Source organism: Cryptomeria japonica, chromosome 10, assembly GCF_030272615.1.
Source record: "Cryptomeria japonica chromosome 10, Sugi_1.0, whole genome shotgun sequence".
In the NCBI taxonomy this organism is placed as follows: domain Eukaryota; kingdom Viridiplantae; phylum Streptophyta; class Pinopsida; order Cupressales; family Cupressaceae; genus Cryptomeria; species Cryptomeria japonica.
Window position 1 is genome coordinate 184,354,808 of NC_081414.1, and position 22,957 is coordinate 184,377,764.

Sequence of the window (22,957 nt, forward strand, 5' to 3'; positions counted from 1 at the left end):
AATTATACTCGTTAGAAAGCTTGCTTCGAGTACTACTATCTAATATTTTTGGGTTATCAAGATTATTTCATTCATGTATTAATCTAGAGCTCTGAAGTCATTAATTCTTCAGAACTCTGAAATTTTTTGGGAGAAACCCCTAGTTTGCGGTTTCGAACGAACACAAGTTCAAGGGAATTGGGTTCGCTCGAACCCAAAATGGTTTGAGCGAACCCCCATTTGCTCAAACCAATGAGCTCGATTTTGGCATGCACATTTTTGTAACTATCATGTTCGAGCGAACCCAACAATTTTTAACTGTCGGCTTTCGTTCGAACTCTGGCCGACGCATTTTTTGTTTTTTTTTTCATTTGTGGAATCATATAAATATCCATAATTTTTTTTCGTTTTTTATCACCCAAATGATTAAAATAATTCGCATTTTTGGATGAAAGAAGACATTTGAAAATTATTTTGCAGGCAATAATTTGAAGGTTTTTTGTAAAAGCATGGGAAACAAGAAGAGAAGGCAAAATAAGACTTCAAGGAATTATTCTCCCGAAACGGAAGAAAGATATCGAGAACAAAGAAGACAAAGATATCATGATGCAAGTATGTATTTTTAATTTAATATGTATTACGTATCAATTAATTAGAATTCAATATTTTTTATCTAATATTTTTAATAGGATTAAAAATAATTTTGTTTTAATTGGAAAGCATAATTAATTTGAGATAATACACGTGTATTTGCAAATTTCAAATTCCATCAACTTGCTTGTTGTGTAATTGTATTTTTCTCCTATATAATTAAGTTCATTTATAATAGATAAGACCTATTAAGTCATAAAATTCATAAGGCAGGTATTATGTCATAATTTCTAGGTTCTAAATTATATATATTGAATATTTAATCTACATGTACAAGTAATTTCATGTGATAGGTCCTTTAATATCACATAATATATATCTGTCTTAAGGGTAGTTAAGTATATTAATTGTGAAATGTTTTTTCAAATGTGGTCATATTGATTTTAATAATAAGGCCTATTAGGACTATTACATTAATTATAGGTCTTAAATGTGACATAACTTTATAACCTATTAAACATGTTGAATAATTTAGGTGAACTATTTATATTCAACTTCACGCACATGCAAAAACATTTCAGATTAGGAGGTCTATTATGCAATAATAGGTCTTAAATATAAACACATGTGACAAATTATAGTCCACTTACATTATGGTCCATAACAAATTAATATGAGGTCACCTAAGTTATCATATGCATGCATCAAAATATTTGTACTTTTAATTTTCAAAATTGGAATTTCTAATTTATCAAAATTTTATTTTATGTGTTAAATTAGTGCTCAAAATTAGAGATTGAACTTTAATCCTAACCTGAGAACAAATTGAAATTTAAACCTAAATAGGTAATTTAATTAGAGTTATAAGTTCAATAAGGTCCTGAAAGTAATTAAATTTAATAAACCAAATTGAATGGGCTAATTTTAACATGTAAAGCTTTAAGCCAAATTCATCCCTATTCTTAATCCTAATTGAATAATCTCTGATTAATTCAAGAACCTTACACAAACTCTTAAATTATGTGCAGAACGGGCAAACGAACCTGTTGAAGAACACAATATAGTTGATGAACATAGGGAGGAGATTGTCCAAGTTGAACCAATGGAGACCTTTGAAGGAGAGGGGTCAGGCTCCTTACCTCCTACCACTGATATGGATGAGCATATTGTGGATCTAGCTAAACAGGTGAAGAGAAATATTTCTTATAAAAATTTAGATCATTTACTTGAAATGGATGTGGATGAGTTGAAACGTCTTAGTGAAGAACCTAGACATACTAAAAGGAGGTCAATGAATAAAAGTGGAAAAGAAATAATGTTGCATTTCAACAATCTTGATACTACACTAGAAAAAGCTCAATTGTTATCAATTGTACTTACTCAAAAAGACTTAATAGATCCAATGAAATTGTTGGGTATAGATACAACAAGTCAAAAGAGGAAATCTTCTCAGCTACAAAAATCTATTGTTGATAATGTTAAGAAAGGTTTGGTGAACATTGGTAAAAAATCTCGAAAACTAGATAAGACCATTTCAAGAAGAGTGATGTTGACATCTTTAGTAAATGAAAGATTGCCTCAAAAAAGACAAATCTCTTCACTGTCATCTGAGTTTGGTTTTAGTAGAAGGACAATATCTAAATATGTTAAAAGGAGAAAGATTTTGGATGATACTACCTCAGAAGGGAATTGGGCAATTATGTGTAGAGCTCCTCATTCTGATAGAATTGAAGATGTTGTTAGGAACTTTGTGACAAGTTTTTGGAATGATAATACTCGCCCTTCATCAAATAGTAGAGATGTTATCAAGCAAAGGATTGGTCCTGATCGTTATGATCTCCATGTAAAACATTGGATAGACACAACAAAACATGAATTGTATGTATTTTTTACTAAAACAAACCCTCATATAAAGATTGGACAAACCATGTTTGAACGGTTAAGGCCATATTATGTGAAGTTAAACAAAGTTTTTGAAACTTGTTGTTGTCATTATCACATCGAATTTGACTTGTACTATCAGGTGTTTCGAAAGATTAGAGAAGATAATGATGGTTATGAAAATGCTCCTCCTAAACAAACAAGTCAATTCATAGCATCTATCTTATGTGATAAATCAGATGATAATGCAACCGGTCAAATAAATTGCATAAGAGGAATTTGTGGAACATGCGAGGACTTGGCTAAATTGCCTTTGAGAGATGAAGATACTGACATGAGGAAGATGGTAAATTGCAAGAGTTACAAGTACCAAAAATTTGAAACAAAATTTGGAAAGGAATCTACAAGACTAGATTATGTAGAAGAGGAAATACCTATTGGAACATTTATGGAAAATTTTTGTAAGTTGATAAAACCATACATATGCCATGGTTTTTCTGCCAAGTGGCAAGCAGAACAATTTGAAAGATTAAGAGACACTTTCCCACTTGGAACTATTCTATCTGTAGTTGACTTTGCAGAGAATTACTCTTTTGCACATCAAAAAGAGATTCAATCAGAGTATTACTTTTCAAAGCAAATCACTATTTTCGTGCATGTGTGTTATTGACATGCACAGATGAATTTGGATGGTGTTGATAGTACATTTGAAAATAGTGTCATTAAGAAAGAGTACCACTTCTATATCAGTGATGATAAGGAGCATGACACGCTTTTTGTACAACATTGCTTTAAGAAGTTTTTTGAATATTTGAAAGATAGAGGCATAACAACAATTAAACATTTTGTTTGGTCTGATGGATGTGCAGCACAATTTAAATCTTCGAGGCCATTTTATGCACTATGTAGATATCATCGAAATGACAAAATACCACATGTTTGGAGTTTTTTTGAGAGTGGTCATAGAAAGGGTGAACATGATGGTGCAGGAGCTTGTATCAAACGTGCTCTAAGAAAGCATCAAATAAAGTACACAGGAGAACGTATAGAAAATGCACATGATGTTGTTGAATGGTGTAAGAGACACTTTGAGCAACCGAATTATCCTGGGGAATCATCATCGAGAACATATAAGCCCATTCCATATAGAGTGTTTTGGGAGATAACTGGTATGTGTTCTCTTTTAGTATTTTATTTAATTTTTTTTAATTTAACAACTTGATCTACATGTACATTCTTGTACACATGTACATTTTGCAGATGTGGATAGAAAATCAGTGCATGGATGCAAGAGTGTGGAGAGGACAAGATCTTTGCATTGTGTCATGAGTATAGATAATCGCCCATGGACATTATACACTAGGGATTATTCATGTTTTTGTTCTGAATGCATTTTCGAAAACTATGTTGATTGCAAGAACCAAGAGCTTGGATATGTTAGTGAATGGAAAATGGTGCCACTAGATGTTTCTAACACATACGAGGATTCAAATGAGGATGAAAACTTTGAAGACATTCCTTTGATTTTTGTTGATTACGATCATATTTCAGGATTGATTAAAAAAGGTACATACATGACGTACACATGTAAACATTTCCTTAAAAATGACATATAACTTAGAATTTATTTAACTTGTGTCAAATTGCAGGAGATATTATTGCAGTCATAGCAGAAGATGGAAATATAGAAGGTGTTAGTTATTATTTATTGCATTGCACAGAAGAAAGAAAGAAGTTATCAAAATCTAAGATGAGTGATGGAATGTCATTTTCCACAGGTTTGAGTTCTGATTTGAATATGTACATGTACATGTACAAATCGCTTATGTGAAATTTTTTAATTTCTCATGTTTCTTATATACATGTACATGCAGGATCAGTTGTAGTGCAAGGGACATATTTCAAACAAGTTAAAATTGTTCAACATGGGATTCATTTCACTGAATACCAAATTGACAACAAGGTATATCAGTATAGTCACTTGGTCATTGTTGTTGGCCTAATTCTTCAAACAGTTCCACGTCGAGGGCGGTCTCAAAAGTGGAGACTAGATAGTGAAGATCATGACAAAATATTAAGTGTTATTGAAGAATGTTGTGAACCACTTGATGTGGTATGAACTATATATACATTTAGTAATCCACATGAATTGAATTTTAATGTAAGTTCAAGATAAATTCTAGATCTCAAGTAACTTGTTTTGAAACTAAAGGATAAATATTTTTTAAGTTTATTTATACATTATATCAAATTAGGATGTATTTAAATGTGCATGTTTAATTGTATGTAATTGTATTGGTATTTAATTAAAAAATGCATATTTAAATTAGAATGTAATATGTACATTTGTAAAATTGATATTTAATATGGAATTAGGACATGCACATGTTGTGAACTATTTAACTACAATATACATACCTAGAAGCTCACATACCTACAATATACATACCTAGATGTAATATACATGTACTGGATGTGAACTATTCAATACATGACCTATTAAGTTTAGTTTGTTCATTTCATACATACTCTTTTGTTTGAAAATCTTGAAACATGTATAATCATACATACTCTTTTACATTTGAAAATCATTTCATGTATAAATTAAATCTAATAGATAATCAAACATGTATAAATCTAATTAATACAATCAAGATAAATTCTAGATCTCAAGTAACTTGAACATTTGAAAATAAGGATAAATATTTTTTAAGTTTATTTATACATTATATCAAATTAGGATGTATTTAAATGTACACATGTTTAATTGTATGTAGTTGTATTTGTATTTAATTAAAAAATGCATATTTAAATTAAAATGTAATATGTACATTTGTAAAATTGATATTTAATATGGAATTAGGACATGCACATGTTGTGAACTATTTAACTACAATATACATACCTAGATGTAATATACATGTACTAGATGTGAACTATTCAATACATGACCTATTAAGTTTAGTTTGTTCATTTCATACATACTCTTTTGTTTGAAAATCTTGAAACATGTATAATCATACATACTCTTTTACATTTGAAAATCATTTCATGTATTTAAATCTAATCTAATCAAACATGTATAAATCTAATTAATACAATCAAGATAAATTCTAGATCTCAAGTAACTTGAACATTTGAAACTAAAGGATAAATATTTTTTAAGTTTATTTATACATTATATCAAATTAGGATGTATTTAAATGTACATACATGTTTAATTGTATGTAATTGTATTTGTATTTAATTAAAAAATGCATATTTAAATTAAAATGTAATATGTACATTTGTAAAATTGATATTTAATATGGAATTAGGAGATGTACATGATCTGTGAACTATTTAACTACAATATATATACCTAGAAGCTCACATACCTACAATGTATTGGATGTGAACTATTCAATACATGAACTATTAAGTTTTGTTTGTTCATTTCATGTATAATCTAATATAATCAAACATGTATAATCTGATCAAACACAAACCAGGTATAAAGTATAATCTAGAGTCTAAACAAGTCGTTGTACATGCATGAAATATACAATCTAATCAAACATGTATTTAAATCTAATTTAATCAAACATCATGTACATAAATCTAGAATATAATCAAACATGTATAAATCTAATATAATCAAACATGTATAAAACTTATAAAGTATAATCTAGAGTCTAAACTCCATGTATAAAGTATAAAGTATAATCTAGAGTCAAACACAAACTAGGTATAAAGTATAATCTAGAGTCAAACACAAACCAGGTATAAAGTATAATCTAGAGTCTAAACTCCATGTACGTGCATGAATATATATAATATGAAAGTATATAAAAAGATAAATGTAAATAAGCTATAAAGTCTGGAGCAAATCAACAGGGATCATGTCGGCTACGAATTGAGCGACCATCTAAGGGGGAAACCTGCAAAAGTAGAATTTATTTAAATATTAAATATAATATATCTATCTCTCTAGACGTGCATGTACATCAAATATATATACCAAAAACCATAACTAACATATACACTAACAGCATCTAAAGAATCTCTCCTATGCACATGCTCAGAGCTCAAGGAAGGAGTGACATGAGCTAACTGTCAATTTAAGGATTAGTCCACAATCAATTTAAATGATCTACAAATTAAAACTTACAACTCTAGATTATTTATTAAACATGAGATCTATATATATAGATTTATCAGGTACAAATTTGCAATGTATGTATACATATCTTCTAAAATTTTAAACGCACATGTACATGTACATACCTGTGTATCACCTGGAGTAGGCTCTATAGTCTGATCCTATCCCGTGATCATATCAACAACATCACTCGTGCCTGCATATCTCTCTCTAGTTGTACGTATCATTGAGGAGTGCAAGGGGCTAACTAGATGAGTGGGCATCGTGGATGAAGTGTCTGACTGTAGTAGCATGTCCATAAATCCAGTATGGCTCAAATCTCTCAGCTGATCCTCAAATGAGTCCAAACCCTCATCTGTGATATGTACCTGATCAGCTCATATCTCCTCCTCAAATGAATCCAACCGGCCCTCATTTGTGATATGGAGCCGATCAACTCATAGCTCCTCCTTTGCAGCAACAGAGTGATCTGTAGGTGGGTCAGTGCCTGGAGCATGCGTAGAGTGATGAGAATGCTGTGACTGCCTCGAGGTATGCATCGATGCCACTGTAGCCTGGCCATCTCTGAGAATCTCCTCTCTAACATCACCCAATGGTATCCCAAGTCGAGATGAAATAAAACTATAAGCATGTAGTAGGTCCTCGGGTAAATACTGCAACATCTGTACATGTATACTACCTCCGACTATAGCTTCTACCTCATCTGGGGAGGGGATGCCAGTAGAAATATACCGATCATCTGAATCTGAAGCCCCCCCATGACTAGAAGATGCATGATCTATGGATGATCACGAACGTGGTCGACTCATCATATATCTGCCCACCCTGTCAGAAGATATGGTGGCTGCTGCTGATGCAATCTGTCCAATCCTATCAATTGCTTCTCTCTGAGAAGCAATCACAATGTGATCCGCTATGGGTGCCATGGCTGGGACTACTGCAGGAAATCTCTAGCCAACAAGGTCCCTATGTCTAGGCGGAGCTCTATCCTGCCTACGATATGCATCTCTATCAGCAATCCTGCCCCTCCCCTGTCCATAATATCCTGGAATATCAAGGTAGTTTGGTTTCATCTGATAATGAACCTCAGCAAATACGTACTGTGCAAAGTATAATGGAATCTGGTCGTTATTAGGATAATGACCATGGGCTGCTAAGAATCGTGGGTAAATCACTGATGTAACCTGTGGGTCGATACATCTGGTAACCTGATATCCCCTCACCTTACTCTTCTCCTGATATTGTGGGAAGCATCTCTCCTTGATGGTCTCCTTCGAGACCACCCCCACCACATCAGCAAAAGAATGAGGACCCCTCACCTCACTCCTTAACTGTCTATATATATCCTCTATAACCTCAGGTGAGAATGGGGTATGAGATGCTAAGCGGTCCCTCAATGTCCACAAACTGTCAAAAATGGACGTGCACGTACTCTTGTACATGCCATCAGTACAAGGGTCATCTAGTATGGCCCTCAACCTATGCAACTCCTGATCACTGTAATGAAAAATAGTAGCAATGTTGGGCAAGGGGGGATCCTTCTGTGGAGGATCCTGCTATGGTGGCTCCTGATGTGGAGCCTGCGCAGGTGGATCCTGATGTGGAGCCTGCGTAGGTGGATCCTGATCAGGAGCCTGCGAAGGTGGATCCTGATCAGGAGCCTGCGAAGGTATATCCTGGGATGCCATCTATCTAGGTACATGTCATAAAGTTAAAATAAATACGTAAGCAGAGAGAGAGAGATCATTTTCATTTTCAAAAAATACATGTAAAAATTTCAAATATTTCAGTGAGAGAGAGAGAGAACATATATTTCAGATCTAGAGATAACATATATTTCAGAGAGATAGAGAGATCTAACATGTGTACATATTTAAATCTTTGACATACATAAAAAATTCAAGAATAGAGAGATCTAACACGTCATATGTTAGGACACTATATGATCCTAAGGACAACATATGACCCCTTAAGACACTATGTGATGGACTAAGGGGTATGTCGTTCACACTAGGATTTTATAAGGGGTCATATGTGGTTCTAACCACATATGACCCCTTAGGACACTATATGATCCTAAGAGGAATGTCATATGTATAGTAGGATGTTATAAGGGGTCATATGTGACCTACTAAGGGGTCACACATGTGTTAATGCATGTGTGACCCCTTAGGACACTATATGATCCTAAGGGGAATGTCATATGTATAGTAGGATGTTATAAGGGGTCATATGTGACCTACTAAGGGGTCACACATGTGTTAATGCATGTGTGACCCCTTAGGACACTATATGATCCTAAGGGGAATGTCATATGTACAGTAGGATGTTATAAGGGGTCATATGTGACCTACTAAGGGGTCACGTATGTGTTAATGCATGTGTGACCCCTTAGGACACAATATGATCCTAAGGGGAATGTCATATGTATAGAAGGATGTTATAAGGGGTCATATGTGACCTACTAACGGGTCACACATGTGTTAATGCATGTGTGACCCCTTAGGACACTATATGATCCTAAGGGGAATGTCATATGTATAGAAGGATGTTATAAGGGGTCATATGTGACCTACTAAGGGGTCACATATGTGTCAATGCAAGCGTGACCCCTTAGGACCACATACGGCCCCTTAAGACACTATGTGATGAACTAAGGGGTATGTCATTCACACTAGGATTTTATAAGGGGTCATATGTGGTTCTAACCACATATGACCCCTTAGGACACTATATGATCCTAAGGGGAATGTCATATGTATAGTAGGATGTTATAAGGGGTCATATGTGACCTACTAAGGGGTCAAACATGTGTGACCCCTTAGGACAACATACGACCCCTTAAGACACTATGTGATGGACTAAGGGGTATGTCGTTCACACTAGGAATCTATAAGGGGTCATATGTGGTTCTAACCACATATGACCCCTTAGGACACTATATGATCCTAAGGGGAATGTCATATGTATAGTAGGATGTTATAAGGGGTCATATATGACCTACTAAGGGGTCACACATGTGTTAATGCATGCGTGACCCCTTAGGACAACATACGACCCCTTAAGACACTATGTGATGGTCTAAGGGGTATGTCGTTCACACTAGGAATCTATAAGGGGTCATATGTGGTTCTAACCACATATGACCCCTTAGGACACTATATGATCCTAAGGGGAATGTCATATGTACAGTAGGATGTTATAAGGGGTCATATGTGACCTAATAAGGGGTCATGCATGTGTTAATGCATGCGTGAGCCCTCAGGACCACATATTCAACCCCTTAAGACACTATGTGATGGACTAAGGGGTATGTCGTTCACACTAGGATTCTATAAGGGGTCATATGTGGTTCTAAGGGGTCATGCATATGTTATAACACATGCATGACCCCTCAGGACCACATATGACCCCTTATGACACTATGTGATCCTAAGGGGAATGTCATATGTGACCTACTAAGGGGTCATGCATGTGTTAATGCATGCGTGAGCCCTTAGGACCACATATTCAACCCCTTAGGACACATAGGAAATGTCATATGTATAGTAGGATGTTATAAGGGGTCATATGTGACCTACTAAGGGGTCACACATGTGTCAATGCATGCGTGACCCCTTAGGACCACATACGACCCCTTAAGACACTATGTGATGAACTAAGGGGTATGTCGTTCACACTAGGATTTTATAAGGGGTCATATGTGGTTCTAACTACATATGACCCCTTAGGACACTATATGATCCTAAGGGGAATGTCATATGTAGAGCAGGATGTTATAAGGGGTCATATGTGACCTACTAAGGGGTCACGCATGTGTTAATGCATGCGTGACCCCTTAGGACAACATACGACCCCTTAAGACACTATGTGATGGACTAAGGGGTATGTCGTTCACACTAGGATTTAATAAGGTGTCATATGTAGTTCTAAGGGATCATGCATATGTTATAACACATGCATGACCCCTTATACACTATGTGATCTTAAGGGGAATGTCATATGTATAGTAGGATGTTATAAGGGGTCATATGTGACCTACTAAGGGGTCACGCATGTGTTAATGCATCTGTGACCCCTTAGGACCACATACGACCCCTTAAGACACTATGTGATGGACTAAGGGGTATGTCGTTCACAGTAGGATTCTATAAGGGGTCATATGCGGTTCTAAGGGGTCATGCATATGTTATAACACATGCATGACCCCTTAGGACCACATATGACCCCTTATGACACTATGTGATACTAAAGGGAATGTCATATGTATAGTAGGATGTTATAAGGGGTCATATGTGACCTACTAAGGGGTCATGCATGTGTTAATGCATGCGTGAGCCCTTAGGACCACATATTCAACCCCTTAGGACACATAGGAAATGTCATATGTATAGTAGGATTTTATAAGGGGTCATATGTGACCTACTAAGGGGTCACACATGTGTCAATGCATGCATGACCCCTTATGACCACATACGACCCCTTAAGACACTATGTGATGAACTAAGGGGTATGTCGTTCATAGTAGGATTTTATAAGGGGTCATATGTGGTTCTAACCACATATGACCCCTTAGGACACTATATGATCCTAAGGGGAATGTCATATGTACAGTAGGATGTTATAAGGGGTCATATGTGACCTACTAAGGGGTCACGCATGTGTTAATGCATGCGTGACCCCTTAGGACAACATACGACCCCTTAAGACACTATGTGATGAACTAAGGGGTATGTCGTTCACACTAGGATTTTATAAGGTGTCATATGTCATTCGAAGGGGTCATGCATATGTTATAACACATGCATGACCCCTCAGGACCACATATGACCCCTTATGACACTATGTGATCCTAAGGGGAATGTCATATGTATAGTAGGATGTTATAAGGGGTCCTATGTGACCTACTAAGGGGTCACGCATGTGTTAATGCATGTGTGACCCCTTAGGACCACATACGACCCCTTAAGATGCTATGTGATGGACTAAGGGGTATGTCGTTCACACTAGGATTTTATAAAGGGTCATATGCGGTTGTAATGGGTCACGAATGTGTTAAGACACTAATTGATGGACTAAGGGGTATGTCGTTCACACTACAATTTTATAAAGGGTCATATGCAGTTCTAAGGGGTCACGCATGTGTTATAACACATGTGTGACCCCTTAGAACCACGTATGACCCCTTAGGAAACTAGATGTGATCCTAAAGGGAATGTCATACATGTACACTACTATGTTATGTGTGATCCTCTATGACCTCCTAAGGGAACGTATAGTGTCATATGTGGTCTTAAGGGGTCATGTTGTGCATGTAATAGGATGTGAAAATGGGTCACATTGTAGAGGAAATTTAGTTTGTTTAAATTTGTTATCTAAATTTTCTAATGTTTATTTAAATTAATTTTTCTAACGTTTTTCTTTTTTTGCTAATGTTTTTCTAAGTTCTGATTTACTACAAGTTAGTTTTCTATGTTTTTCATAACAATTTTTTAAAATGTCGAAAAAAATATACATCTATACAATTATGTAATTTTAAAAACAAATTGACACATTTCAATCAAAACATTAAATTATCAAACATTTTTCTAAAATAATGAAAAACAATAAATTATCAAACATTTTTCTAAAATGTTGAAAAACAATAACTATATACAATTATTTAATTAAAAAAATAAATTAACAAACAAATTATTTACAAATTTAATAAAGAAAAACATTATTAAACCAAACAAAGGGTTATTTTGTGCACCTGATATAACAAAGGTCAAAAACTGAAATAGGAAAGATGCTAACTACTGCAGACAAAGTTTGGTGATGTGATGCTGACGACTGGTTCGATCCAACCCCCACCAGACAGAAAAAATCAAATTTGATAATGACCTTTTAACTGTCATTTTTGATATTTATAAATTTAAAAAAAAAACCCTAACCGCAATGGGTTCGAGCGAATGGGAGGTTCGAGCGAACCCATTAAAATATTAATATTAAAGTGGGTTCGCTCGAACCCAAAAGTTACACAATGTTCGAGTGAACCCAAGTCAAAAGGTTGGTTCACTCGGACTGCCAAGGGTAGTCCGAGCGAACATTCCCATTTCGCTCGAACATGGGCAAATTCGAAATTCCCACTTTCACCAAATTCCTTCGTTGGCAAAAGTGGGAACTAGCTTTGTGAATTCACCCATAGAGGCAACACTTTGATTAGTTCCTTTAGCCTCTGTAGAGTCCTTTGGTGTCTCGGTACTCTTTGTCTTAGTTGCAATAGTCTCAGTATTAGAAGGTGCTTGAGATGTCTATTCTTGAGTAGTACCTTCTTCTGCTGCAGACTTGAGACCTTCAGTGCCCTGAGGAGTTTCAGTTGAGACAGGTTGCTTGACCGGTGGATAAGGCTAAACTTGTTCCAAGACTAATTCACTAGATACAAGTTTTGCATATGCAGTGCCTTCTATCATTTCTGGTTCTGGTGCCTCTGAATCCATGACATCTTCATCTATTTGAATGGTGTCAGCAGGGTCTTGTTCGGTAGCATCAGGACCTTTCTCAGTGACATCAGGATCATGCTCAGTGACATCGATGATTTCAACTGTAGCTTGCTCATTGGCACCCTTGATTTTGAAGATTTCCTGCCACTTTGCTTTTGTCTCATTTTCCACTTCAATATATAGCCCATTCATCAGTTTTAAGGCTCTTTGTTTGACAAGAAACTTTGAATTGTAGGTTGTCAAATGTTCCTTTATTTTAGTGACTGACATGTCAGGAAATAAATGAACCATATTTCTCTCTCTGATTTGTTTCTCTGAGTCCATTGCATACTTCCACCTATTATCAATATGCAAATATAGTTCATTTGGAAGTGACTTAGCTAGTTCCAATGGAGCTAACCAAAACTTTAGAAGTGTGTAGATGATAGATTCTTCAATTTTTCTCTTTTCATCATTGTTCCTGGTTTCATACTTGACATATCTAAATCCTCCAAATCCACCATATTCTTTCAGATTAGCACAGAAGTTTTCAACACTATGTATATTTACCTTCTTGCTCTTGACAATCTGGAATTCGCTTGCATCCTCTGATTCGGTATCACTCGACTCTTTTGCCAAAATGAGTCTCTGATTAGATTTCTTGTATGTCTTTGCTACCTTGGGAACAGTAACACCTTTTGTTTTCTTACTAGGCCGCTTTACTGGAGGTGGAGTCGGTGAGGCCTTTGATGTGTCCTATTTCTTTCTCTTCAACACTTTACCCTTAAGCAATTCAGTGCTCAGTGTTATAGCTACCTCTTGGGCTTCAGATTCCTCTTCGGTAATGGTAATGGTGCCTTTAATAGGTGTAGAGGAAGAGTCTTCTCCGAATTTCTTTGACAATGCCTTAATCATTTTTTATGCCTTCCTTGTAGCTTTGGGTACTACAATGTTCATTTTTACTTTTTCCTTTACTTCCTCATAGGTACCATACCTCAGCTCAGTAGCATGTCTAGGCAATGTAAGAAATGCATCAATTTGTTGTTTTGTGATGTCATAATCAATCTTGTAACCCATTGGTGACAAAGATTGATTCCTAGGTTCCACAGCATTCACATAACAGTAATCGGTGTCAACTTCAAAACATATATCATTTTTGTATTTCTCTACTAGCTGGGGTGGAATCCTATATCTGTTATGCATTTTCTCTTGAAATTTACTAAAGTAATCATCCATAATATCATTGAAATTATCACCTAACTTCTTGATGAAGTCATTTATCTGATGGGTGATTGGCTGGTGTAGTTCCCAAACAACTTTACCGACTAATGGAAAGAATTTTTCAAAGTAGAAAACATGCATACTAGTAATGATCCAAACTTTAGAGTATTAGCCGAGTTGTTCTTCTTCAGCTTCCTGATGGTGTTCAAATTTTCAAATAGGTTCTTCAACAATACCTCGCATAGATCAATTTTCATTCCCTTTTTCACAATTTTGTATGCCAGGTCTACTGCTGCACAAGGAACACTGTTTTCCCTTGCCGATTGGAAGAAACAGTAGCCCATTACTCTAATGGAAAATTTTAGTTCTTCATCAGTGACATTATTCAGTTTCAATCCTCTGCAATCATATTCCACTCCGGTTAAACTAATCAATTCTTTCTGTGATATCATCTTCTGGGCTCGGGCATGATCATAGATAGGGTAACTGGTAATCAGATGAATGATTTCCTTAGTAATATTAAATGGTTGCTCTTCTAGCCACATGAAATGATTGTGAACTCTGCTCAGAACAAACTTGACCCACTGGGGTTTGAACACCTGGGGATAGGTTAGGGCTTCAGTTAATCCCTTGATTTTGATGTGCTCATACTTGCTGTTCAATTTACCATTGGTACACAACTCATCATAGGTGTCTTTGATTTCAACATGACTGAGTTCTTCAACACGATATTTGGTGAAGAATCTCACATCCTCGACTAGTAACACTCTGTTCGGGATGAGTGAAAAGGTGGTTTTGTCATCCGGTTCAAAAGCGACTTCGAGAGTCAAAGAGTATTTTAGTAAGGGTTTTTGTACATTCTTGACAACTATGGGACCTTGGATCTTGGGCACCATTGTAGATTTCAGATAAAAACTAGCAAAGAGTCCTTAGGGTTTCAGGATTTCAAACGACAGATGCTTTATACTTAGCAGATAATGGCAACTAGATAAGATCGGTAAACCAGCTTAAAAATGTGTTGAGATTGATGTAAATACCTTAAATTTGCTTTTGTAGGAGGTTTGATCGCCTTAGATTTGCTTGCTCTACTTTCTCGAAAACTTGGTAAGTGAAAATGACCGCAAAAATGCTTTTAAGTACACAAAATACCTTATCAAGCTCCATGCGGGTTAGGTCAAAAACATTAAATGCACTTGGTTCCTCTTTAACCGATTTACTCTCCTTTTTTCATTTTGACTGAGTAACCAAACTTCCTTCATTCATCGACTTGACAGGTTTCCTGTAAAGTGCTTCAAAAGACTTTGATAGAATTTCAAACTTACTAATACATCTTAATTATGTAGATTTTGAATTAAGTGCATAATAGAATAGGAACTATTAAGATTTTAACCTTCAGAGAATGCAGTCCCTTCATACCTTTACTGATTTATTTGGAATAGGTGCACCTAACTCCGTAGGTAAGGTGCTTTCTTCATTTGACACAATATCCTTCTTTTTCAAAATCATCTTTAATTTTTCTTTTATTTCTTTAGTGTCTTTTCTAGGTTGATCTTTGCAATCTCCAGCTAAGTGTCCTACTTTGTGACAATGAAAACATGCCATACCAAGATTTCTCCATGATCTTCGGTTGTTCATTCCAAACCTTATAAAATAGTTGGCACTTATATGTCCATATCTTCCACAACATTCACACCATATCCTTGTATTGTAATCCCATGGTACTGCAGAATACTGTCAGTAAGGATCTATGTGAGTTTGGTAACCTCTAGCATTTGCTCAGTGTGCATACCACATATAGTTCTTTTGCTTAAACCAACACTTCTCGGCATTATGTCCATATCTATTGCAGTTTTTACAAAACCCTTTGAATTTTGCCTTTTAATAAATGTTAACAGACTTTGTCCTACATTGATTAGATGTGTGACCATATTTATTGCAATTGTAACAATAACCATTGGACTTAGTGATATTCGATTGCTTACCTTTTCTGATTTGGCATATGTTGGTAGTGTGACCTTGATTTCTGCAGTAGTTGCAAATAGGCATCTTTCTTTTGATGTTATTCTTGTTTCCAACTTGCTTTGATGATTCTCCTTTCTCGGTAGTATGAATTCCTTTCTTGGTAGAGACTTTTCCTTTGTAACTAAGTCCTACATCTTTGTTGGGTCATCTTGTATTCAGTTGCTCACCCAACATCTTTGATGCTTCATAGCTCTTCTTCAGTGTTTCTTTGGATTTCTTCTCTGTTTCAAGTTCATCGGTTAACTTTGATACTTTAAGTTTCAATGCTTGATTCTCATCATCTTTCAGATTTGCTTCATGATGTGCATAACCTAGTTGATCTGATAGGTTTTGTTGAATTCCAGTTAACCTTGTGATTTCATCATTCTTATCAGATACTAAGACTTCAAGTTGTTGTTTCTCTCTCTGTAGATTTCTTGCTTTATCCTCAGTTGTCCTCAATGCATAAAGATTTTTAGTCATCTGTGTGCTAAAATGTTCATGTTCTCTTTTCATTGCTTTTAGTTGATCAGCTAGTGCTTTGTTCTTTTCTTTCAATTCTCCAATCATTTCTTCGGTTTCTTTAGATATACTGTTCTCAGATGATGTCTCAATTTGTTCCACTAACTCTTGAGAATCCTACAAATCATTAGATAATCTTCTTCTCACTTTCATAGATTTTTGCATTTGCCTTTGCATGTCTGGAATCACTTGATTAGCATGATCCAGCTCTTCTTGTAGATACACAATCCTTCGAGATTGTTTATAGCCTTCCATTGATAAGATCTTTCTCTTTAGGCAATTAAACCCTTTTCCAAGATTCAAGGTCTAATACCAATTGTTAGGCCCAATATGGAAAGCTAATGTACTGAGAGGGGAGGGGTGAATCAATACTTCAAAAAATTTCTTGAATACTAACTTTAATGTTATGCATAAACTGAATAGTGCAGTAACATAATATAAAGCTAAAACAAATAGATAACAATCATACATGATTCACTCCATAACACATATATTTTGGTTACGCAAAAACTCTTGGTTAGAGAGAAAAACTGTGGTGGGGATGGCACCCACAACTTCACTACTGCAATAATAAAGAGTGCTCGATTAGAGCTACATGTTTAGCTATTTATGATAAAATACCCTATTAGGAGTAACAAGATCTATTAGATCTACCTTACTAAAGGATTTTACAACACTTTATCTAAATGTTGCACCTGGTTAGAGGCTTTAAAATTTATAGACTTGATTAGAGTCTTTTACCCTATTAAAGGTTTCTCTTACAACTTCAAAATATTACAATAAAATTATTACAAGTATCTGCAACTTTACATCTGGAATGTTATAGCAGATTCTATGTGCTCAGAATAAGTTACCTTGCTTATAGCATACCTTGGTAACCCATATAGTAATTTGGTAAACCCTTCTGTTTACTCTGTTCTTTGACTGTTCTCTGAAAACCTTCTCGGTGACCTCTGTGTCTCTGTAACAGTCTTCTTACACTCATGCACACACCTATTTAACTCTTAAATCATGCTGTATAAATAGATCTCTTATGACGGTGATCCAATTCATTGCTTTGATCTTGTAAACACGATTTATTGAATGAATAACCATGCAAATTATTTCATTGGTTAGATGACATCAAAATCATACACAATCTTTAAGTGCAATTTCCAATGTGATGATGGTTAGATGTGCCTCGATCTTGTAACATGTTTTCATATGCATGTCCAGGTTCAATGAATCTGGTAACATGTTTCACTCGGTGTGTCATCTTTGTTTCTCGGTAGACATGTAAAGGTACTCGGTAGACAACTTGGTGTATACTGCGTTCTATGACTACTTTCTTCTGTAACCGACTAGACTGTGCATACCGACTGAATATCTCGGTAGTTGATAACCAACTAGAGTATATAGTATAACTTTGACATAAAACTAATGGCAATCTGATAAGTAGTAACACATTTGGGTATAGGTCTCTAAAACTACCAACACCTATGCTCCTTAACTGAATTTCTTGGACTATCAAAAGTCTTCTACTCAATGCATCAGCAACCTGGTTTAATTGACCTTTTTTGTGCTTGATTGTGAATGTGTAGGCTTGCATATACTCCACCCACTTCATGTGTTTGTGACTGAGCTTTTCTTGTGAGTTTAGAAAGCTCAAAGCTTGGTTGTCCGTATAGACCACAAATTCCTTAGGAAGGAGATAGTGTCTCCACTTCCTCAAAGCATGCACTAAAGCATATAATTCCAAGTCATATGAGGATTATTTCCTCTTTGCATCACTTAGCTTCTCACTATGGAAATCTACTGGTCTTTTTGTTTGGCTTAGGACAACACCTACTACAACATTGTTTGCATCACATTCCACTATGAAGAGCTTCTCAAAACTAGGCAACACTAACACCGGTTGAGTAGCTATCTTCTCTTTCAAGGTTTCAAATCCTCTATTTGGTTGTTCATTCCACTGAAACTTTGCCTTCATTCCATCTCTAATGGTGTCCAACATTGGTGCACATATAGCACTGAATTGCCTAATGAACTTCCTATAATACTGAGCTAGTCCATGGAAGCTTCTCACCTCTATTGCTAACTTAGGAGTAGGCCACTTTACTATGGCTTCAACCTTGCTAGGATCCATCTTGAGGTTTCCTTGAGACAACACAAACCCAAGGTAAACAAACTCCTTCTTAACAAATTCACACTTGTCCAAGTTCATGGTTAGCTTATCTTCATACAATCTTTGTAGCCCATTTTGCAAATGATTAATATGATCTTCCCTATTCTTACTGAAAATGAGAATATCATCTAAGTATACCACCACGAATTTACCTATGAAGTCCTTCATAACCTCATTCATGAGTCTCATGAAGGTGCTTGGAGCATTGGATAAGCCAAGTGGCATTACAAGCCATTCATAAAGACCCTTTGTTGTCATGAATGTTGTTTTCCACTCATCACCCTCCTTAATCCTAATTTGGTGGTATCCACTTTTAAGGTCAATCTTGGTAAAGTATTTGGCTTCCCCTAAATAATCCATTGGGTCTTCTATTCTAGGAATTGGAAACCTATATCTAATAGTAATCCTATTTATAGCCCTAGAGTCAGTGCACAATCTCCAAGTACCACCTTTCTTTGGGGCTAAAACGGTAGGTACAAGACAAGGGCTAATGCTTTTCCTAATTAGGTCTTGGTCTAAAAGCTCTTGGATTTGTTTGGCAATCTCAACATTTTGTTGGGGAGTCATTTTGTAAGCTTCCTTGTTAGGTAAGGATGCTCTAGGAATAAATTCTTTTTGATGGCTTAAGGCTCTTTTAGGAGGTAAGGTGGTTGGCTGTCCATCACTCACTATTCCTTTGAACTTCTTCAATAGGTCTTTAACCGCTATTGGCAAATTTGGCTTCTCTTTCTTGTCTTCCTCTTTAGGCTTCATTACTAATGCAAACCCTATACCTTCACCTTCCTGAAGTGTCTTCAAGAAATGTTTTTCACTCACCAAAAGGACATTAGGACCTGCTCCAACCGGGTGAGATTCGATCAGGGGGTGGGTGAAGCCTCGATTGAACCAGCCAGTTGAGCTTCTCGCATCTTCATCTTAGAGTGAGCCCAACATCTTCTTCACTAGTTTCCCTACCTCCTCCCTCATCGAGGTAATGAACTACTCCCTGAGAAGGGTGCCTATGGGGTGAGAGGGCCCCTACTATTCTATGGCTCCCTTCCCTGGATGTTGGCCTAACTGTTTAACCAGGTGGGCTCTTTCTGAGAACCTTCAACTACCTTCCCACTGGGTGTCGTGGATCGGTATCCTCTGAGCATCCTCCATCATAGGGCTCTAAATAAATAGTTCTCCCTGATGCCCAGGCCCCCTACTATTCTATGGCCCTCTTTTCACCTTCCTCAAGGATAGATTGGATCTCGAATGTGACTCCATCTTTCTTGAATGAGTATGTATTCTTGGCTCCATCATGAATAGCTTGTCTATCAAATTTCCATGGTCTTCCTAGGAGAAGATGGCATGCATCCATGGGTAGGACATCACATAACGCTTTTTCCTTATACCTCCCAATGGTGAAATCCACCCATGCTTGCTTATTTACTAGGACATGTTGGCCTTTGTTCAACCAAGTGACTCTATATGGGTTGTTGTGAGGTATCCTCTGCAATTTAAGCTTACTCACTACCTCTTCTAACACAATGTTGTATGTTGACCCTGTATCAATGATCACTTTACAAACTTTGTCCATAATCTTGCATTTGATCCTAAATAATGACCTCCTTTGGCCAGGCTCTTCTCTGATAGGTTATTTTATCAAAGTTCTTCTTATCATCAAGTTGTCACATACCTCTGGTTCTAAGGCAACCTCTAAAGTCTTGTTGCTTGAAGTCTCTTCTTGAAGATAGTTCACTCTCCTTTCACTACTCTGTGATGATGATCCCTTCTCTGGACACCTATATGCTCGATGACCAAGTTGGTTGCAATGGTAACACTTCATTGATGCAAAATATGAGGAACCTCTACCTTGTCCACTAGACCTTCCTCTAAAACCATTGTTTGACCCCCTTCCTCTATTAAATCCTCCTTTACTAGTGCCACTTTCTTGCTGCTCAGTGAATTTAGACTCACCTTGTGCTCTTTGTTCTGAACTTCTTCCTCCAAAGCCTCCCCCATGGCCTGTATTTTCTTTTCCTCTACCCTTGCCCCTATTACTACTTGAGTCATGTTTTCTTTTCAGTTTATTTTCCATTTTAAGGGCAAGTTGATAGCTTTGATGAACTGTCGTTGGGCTCATTAGACTGATTTCCTCTTGGATGTTACATTGTAGTCCATATAGGTATATAGCAACTTTGAGACTTTCTTCTTCCACTGCATGAGATCTAAGGCTAAGTTTGTGAAACTCCTCCATATAGCCACTTACATCAAGGTATTTTGGTCTTAGGTTTTGTCTCTTCCTATGAATTTACACTTCATAGTCATCAGGGAGATAGACTTCTTTGATTTTGACTAACATCCCTTTCCAAGAAGAGATGGGTGTTTTTCCCATTTTCTTCCTCTCATCTTGCACAAATTTCCACCATGTGAGAGCAGCTTCTCTCATCCTAGACTTGGCCACTTTAACTCTTTGAGATTCAGTTATGCCTTCACACTCAAAATGGTTCTCCATGCCCTCTATCCATTCTAGAACCACTTCTGCTTCCATCTTACCAATAAACAATGACAATCCTTCTAGTGATTTACCACTTAAGGCCTTCAATGCCTTTAGGAAAGGTTCTTGCTGTAAGGCAAGATCAGGTTCAGGTACTTTGTGTAATTTTATACCCTAAGATTGTTAATCATATTTATATCCTTTAATTATGCCCTAGATTGTAATCAGATTTGTAGCATTTTAGTAAATCATTATTCAGTAAAATCATAAATGAAGGAAGTAAATAAGAGACAAACACAAATACCCTAGGAAAACCTCCAAGGAGGAAAAACCTAGCATTAAAGACCCTCAGGTCAGATTATATATTCTCTTGGTAGCACAAGTACAATACTTAGCTTCCTTGACAAATCTGAATCCTTCTTGAATGACAGATCTGCACTTCTAATCTCTGCACCAAAATTGTCTTTGTCCTCTAGAACTAATTTGCATAAGTCTGGTCAACTTTGCACCCTCCAAGAGTAAGTTTGCACTTTTCAGGCAGAGCTAATTCGCTGAATGAAGATGAATGAATTGATTTTCAAAGTGTCTTTTATTTATATGCATCTTTAACTTTTATTTTCCAAGTCAGCCTCTTTCATTTTGACGCCAATGTTTGTTATTGTGGCATGGGGTTTTAGGATAGGGCTGGGCTTAACCTTGGGGCATGTTACCCTTTAGGATAGGGCCCAGTCCTAAGTGGGTTCGGATGTTACCTTAAGGCAATCCGAACCCATACATTATCCTAGTTACAAACAACACTCCCTCTTAACTAGGGAAGAAGAGAATAAATAATCTGAACCTTTAGAGTTCCATCTAGCACACAAGCATAGAATTACATATTTCACCTAGCACACAAGCATAGAAAGTGTAATATACAAGTGGGTCTTTACATAATTACAATTATCCATCTAGCACACAAGCATAGATTGGACATAATTCATTCTTGCACACAAGCAAAGAATGATTGAAAGTGCTACAGATAGAGTCACTGAGATTGAAGCTCCCTCTCAATCAGGGTTCCATTCTCCACAACACCAAGCCTATCTTTGAAGTATTTGAACTTCACTCTAGATAAAGGTTTGGTAAGGCTGTCTGCAATCTGTTCATCTGTGCTAGTGTACTTTAGATGAATGGCACCTCTTTGCACCATGTCCCAAATGAAATGATAGTGTGTTTCCACATGTTTGGACCAATAATGGAATACAGGATTTATTGACATCTTTATACATCTTTGATTATCACAATGAATGGTGGTAGGACAACTAGCTTGACCAAATAATCCAATAAGGAGCTTGTGAAGCCACACTGCTTCTTTGGATGCAACAAATGCGGCAATGTACTTTGCTTCTACAGTGCTCAATGCTACCAAAGATTGCTTTCTACATGCCCAAGAGATCAATGCAGAGCCCAAGTTGAAGCAGATACCTGAAGTAATTTTCCTATCCTTGACATTTCCTACCCAATCTGAATCTAAGTAGCCTTCCAAGAGGATT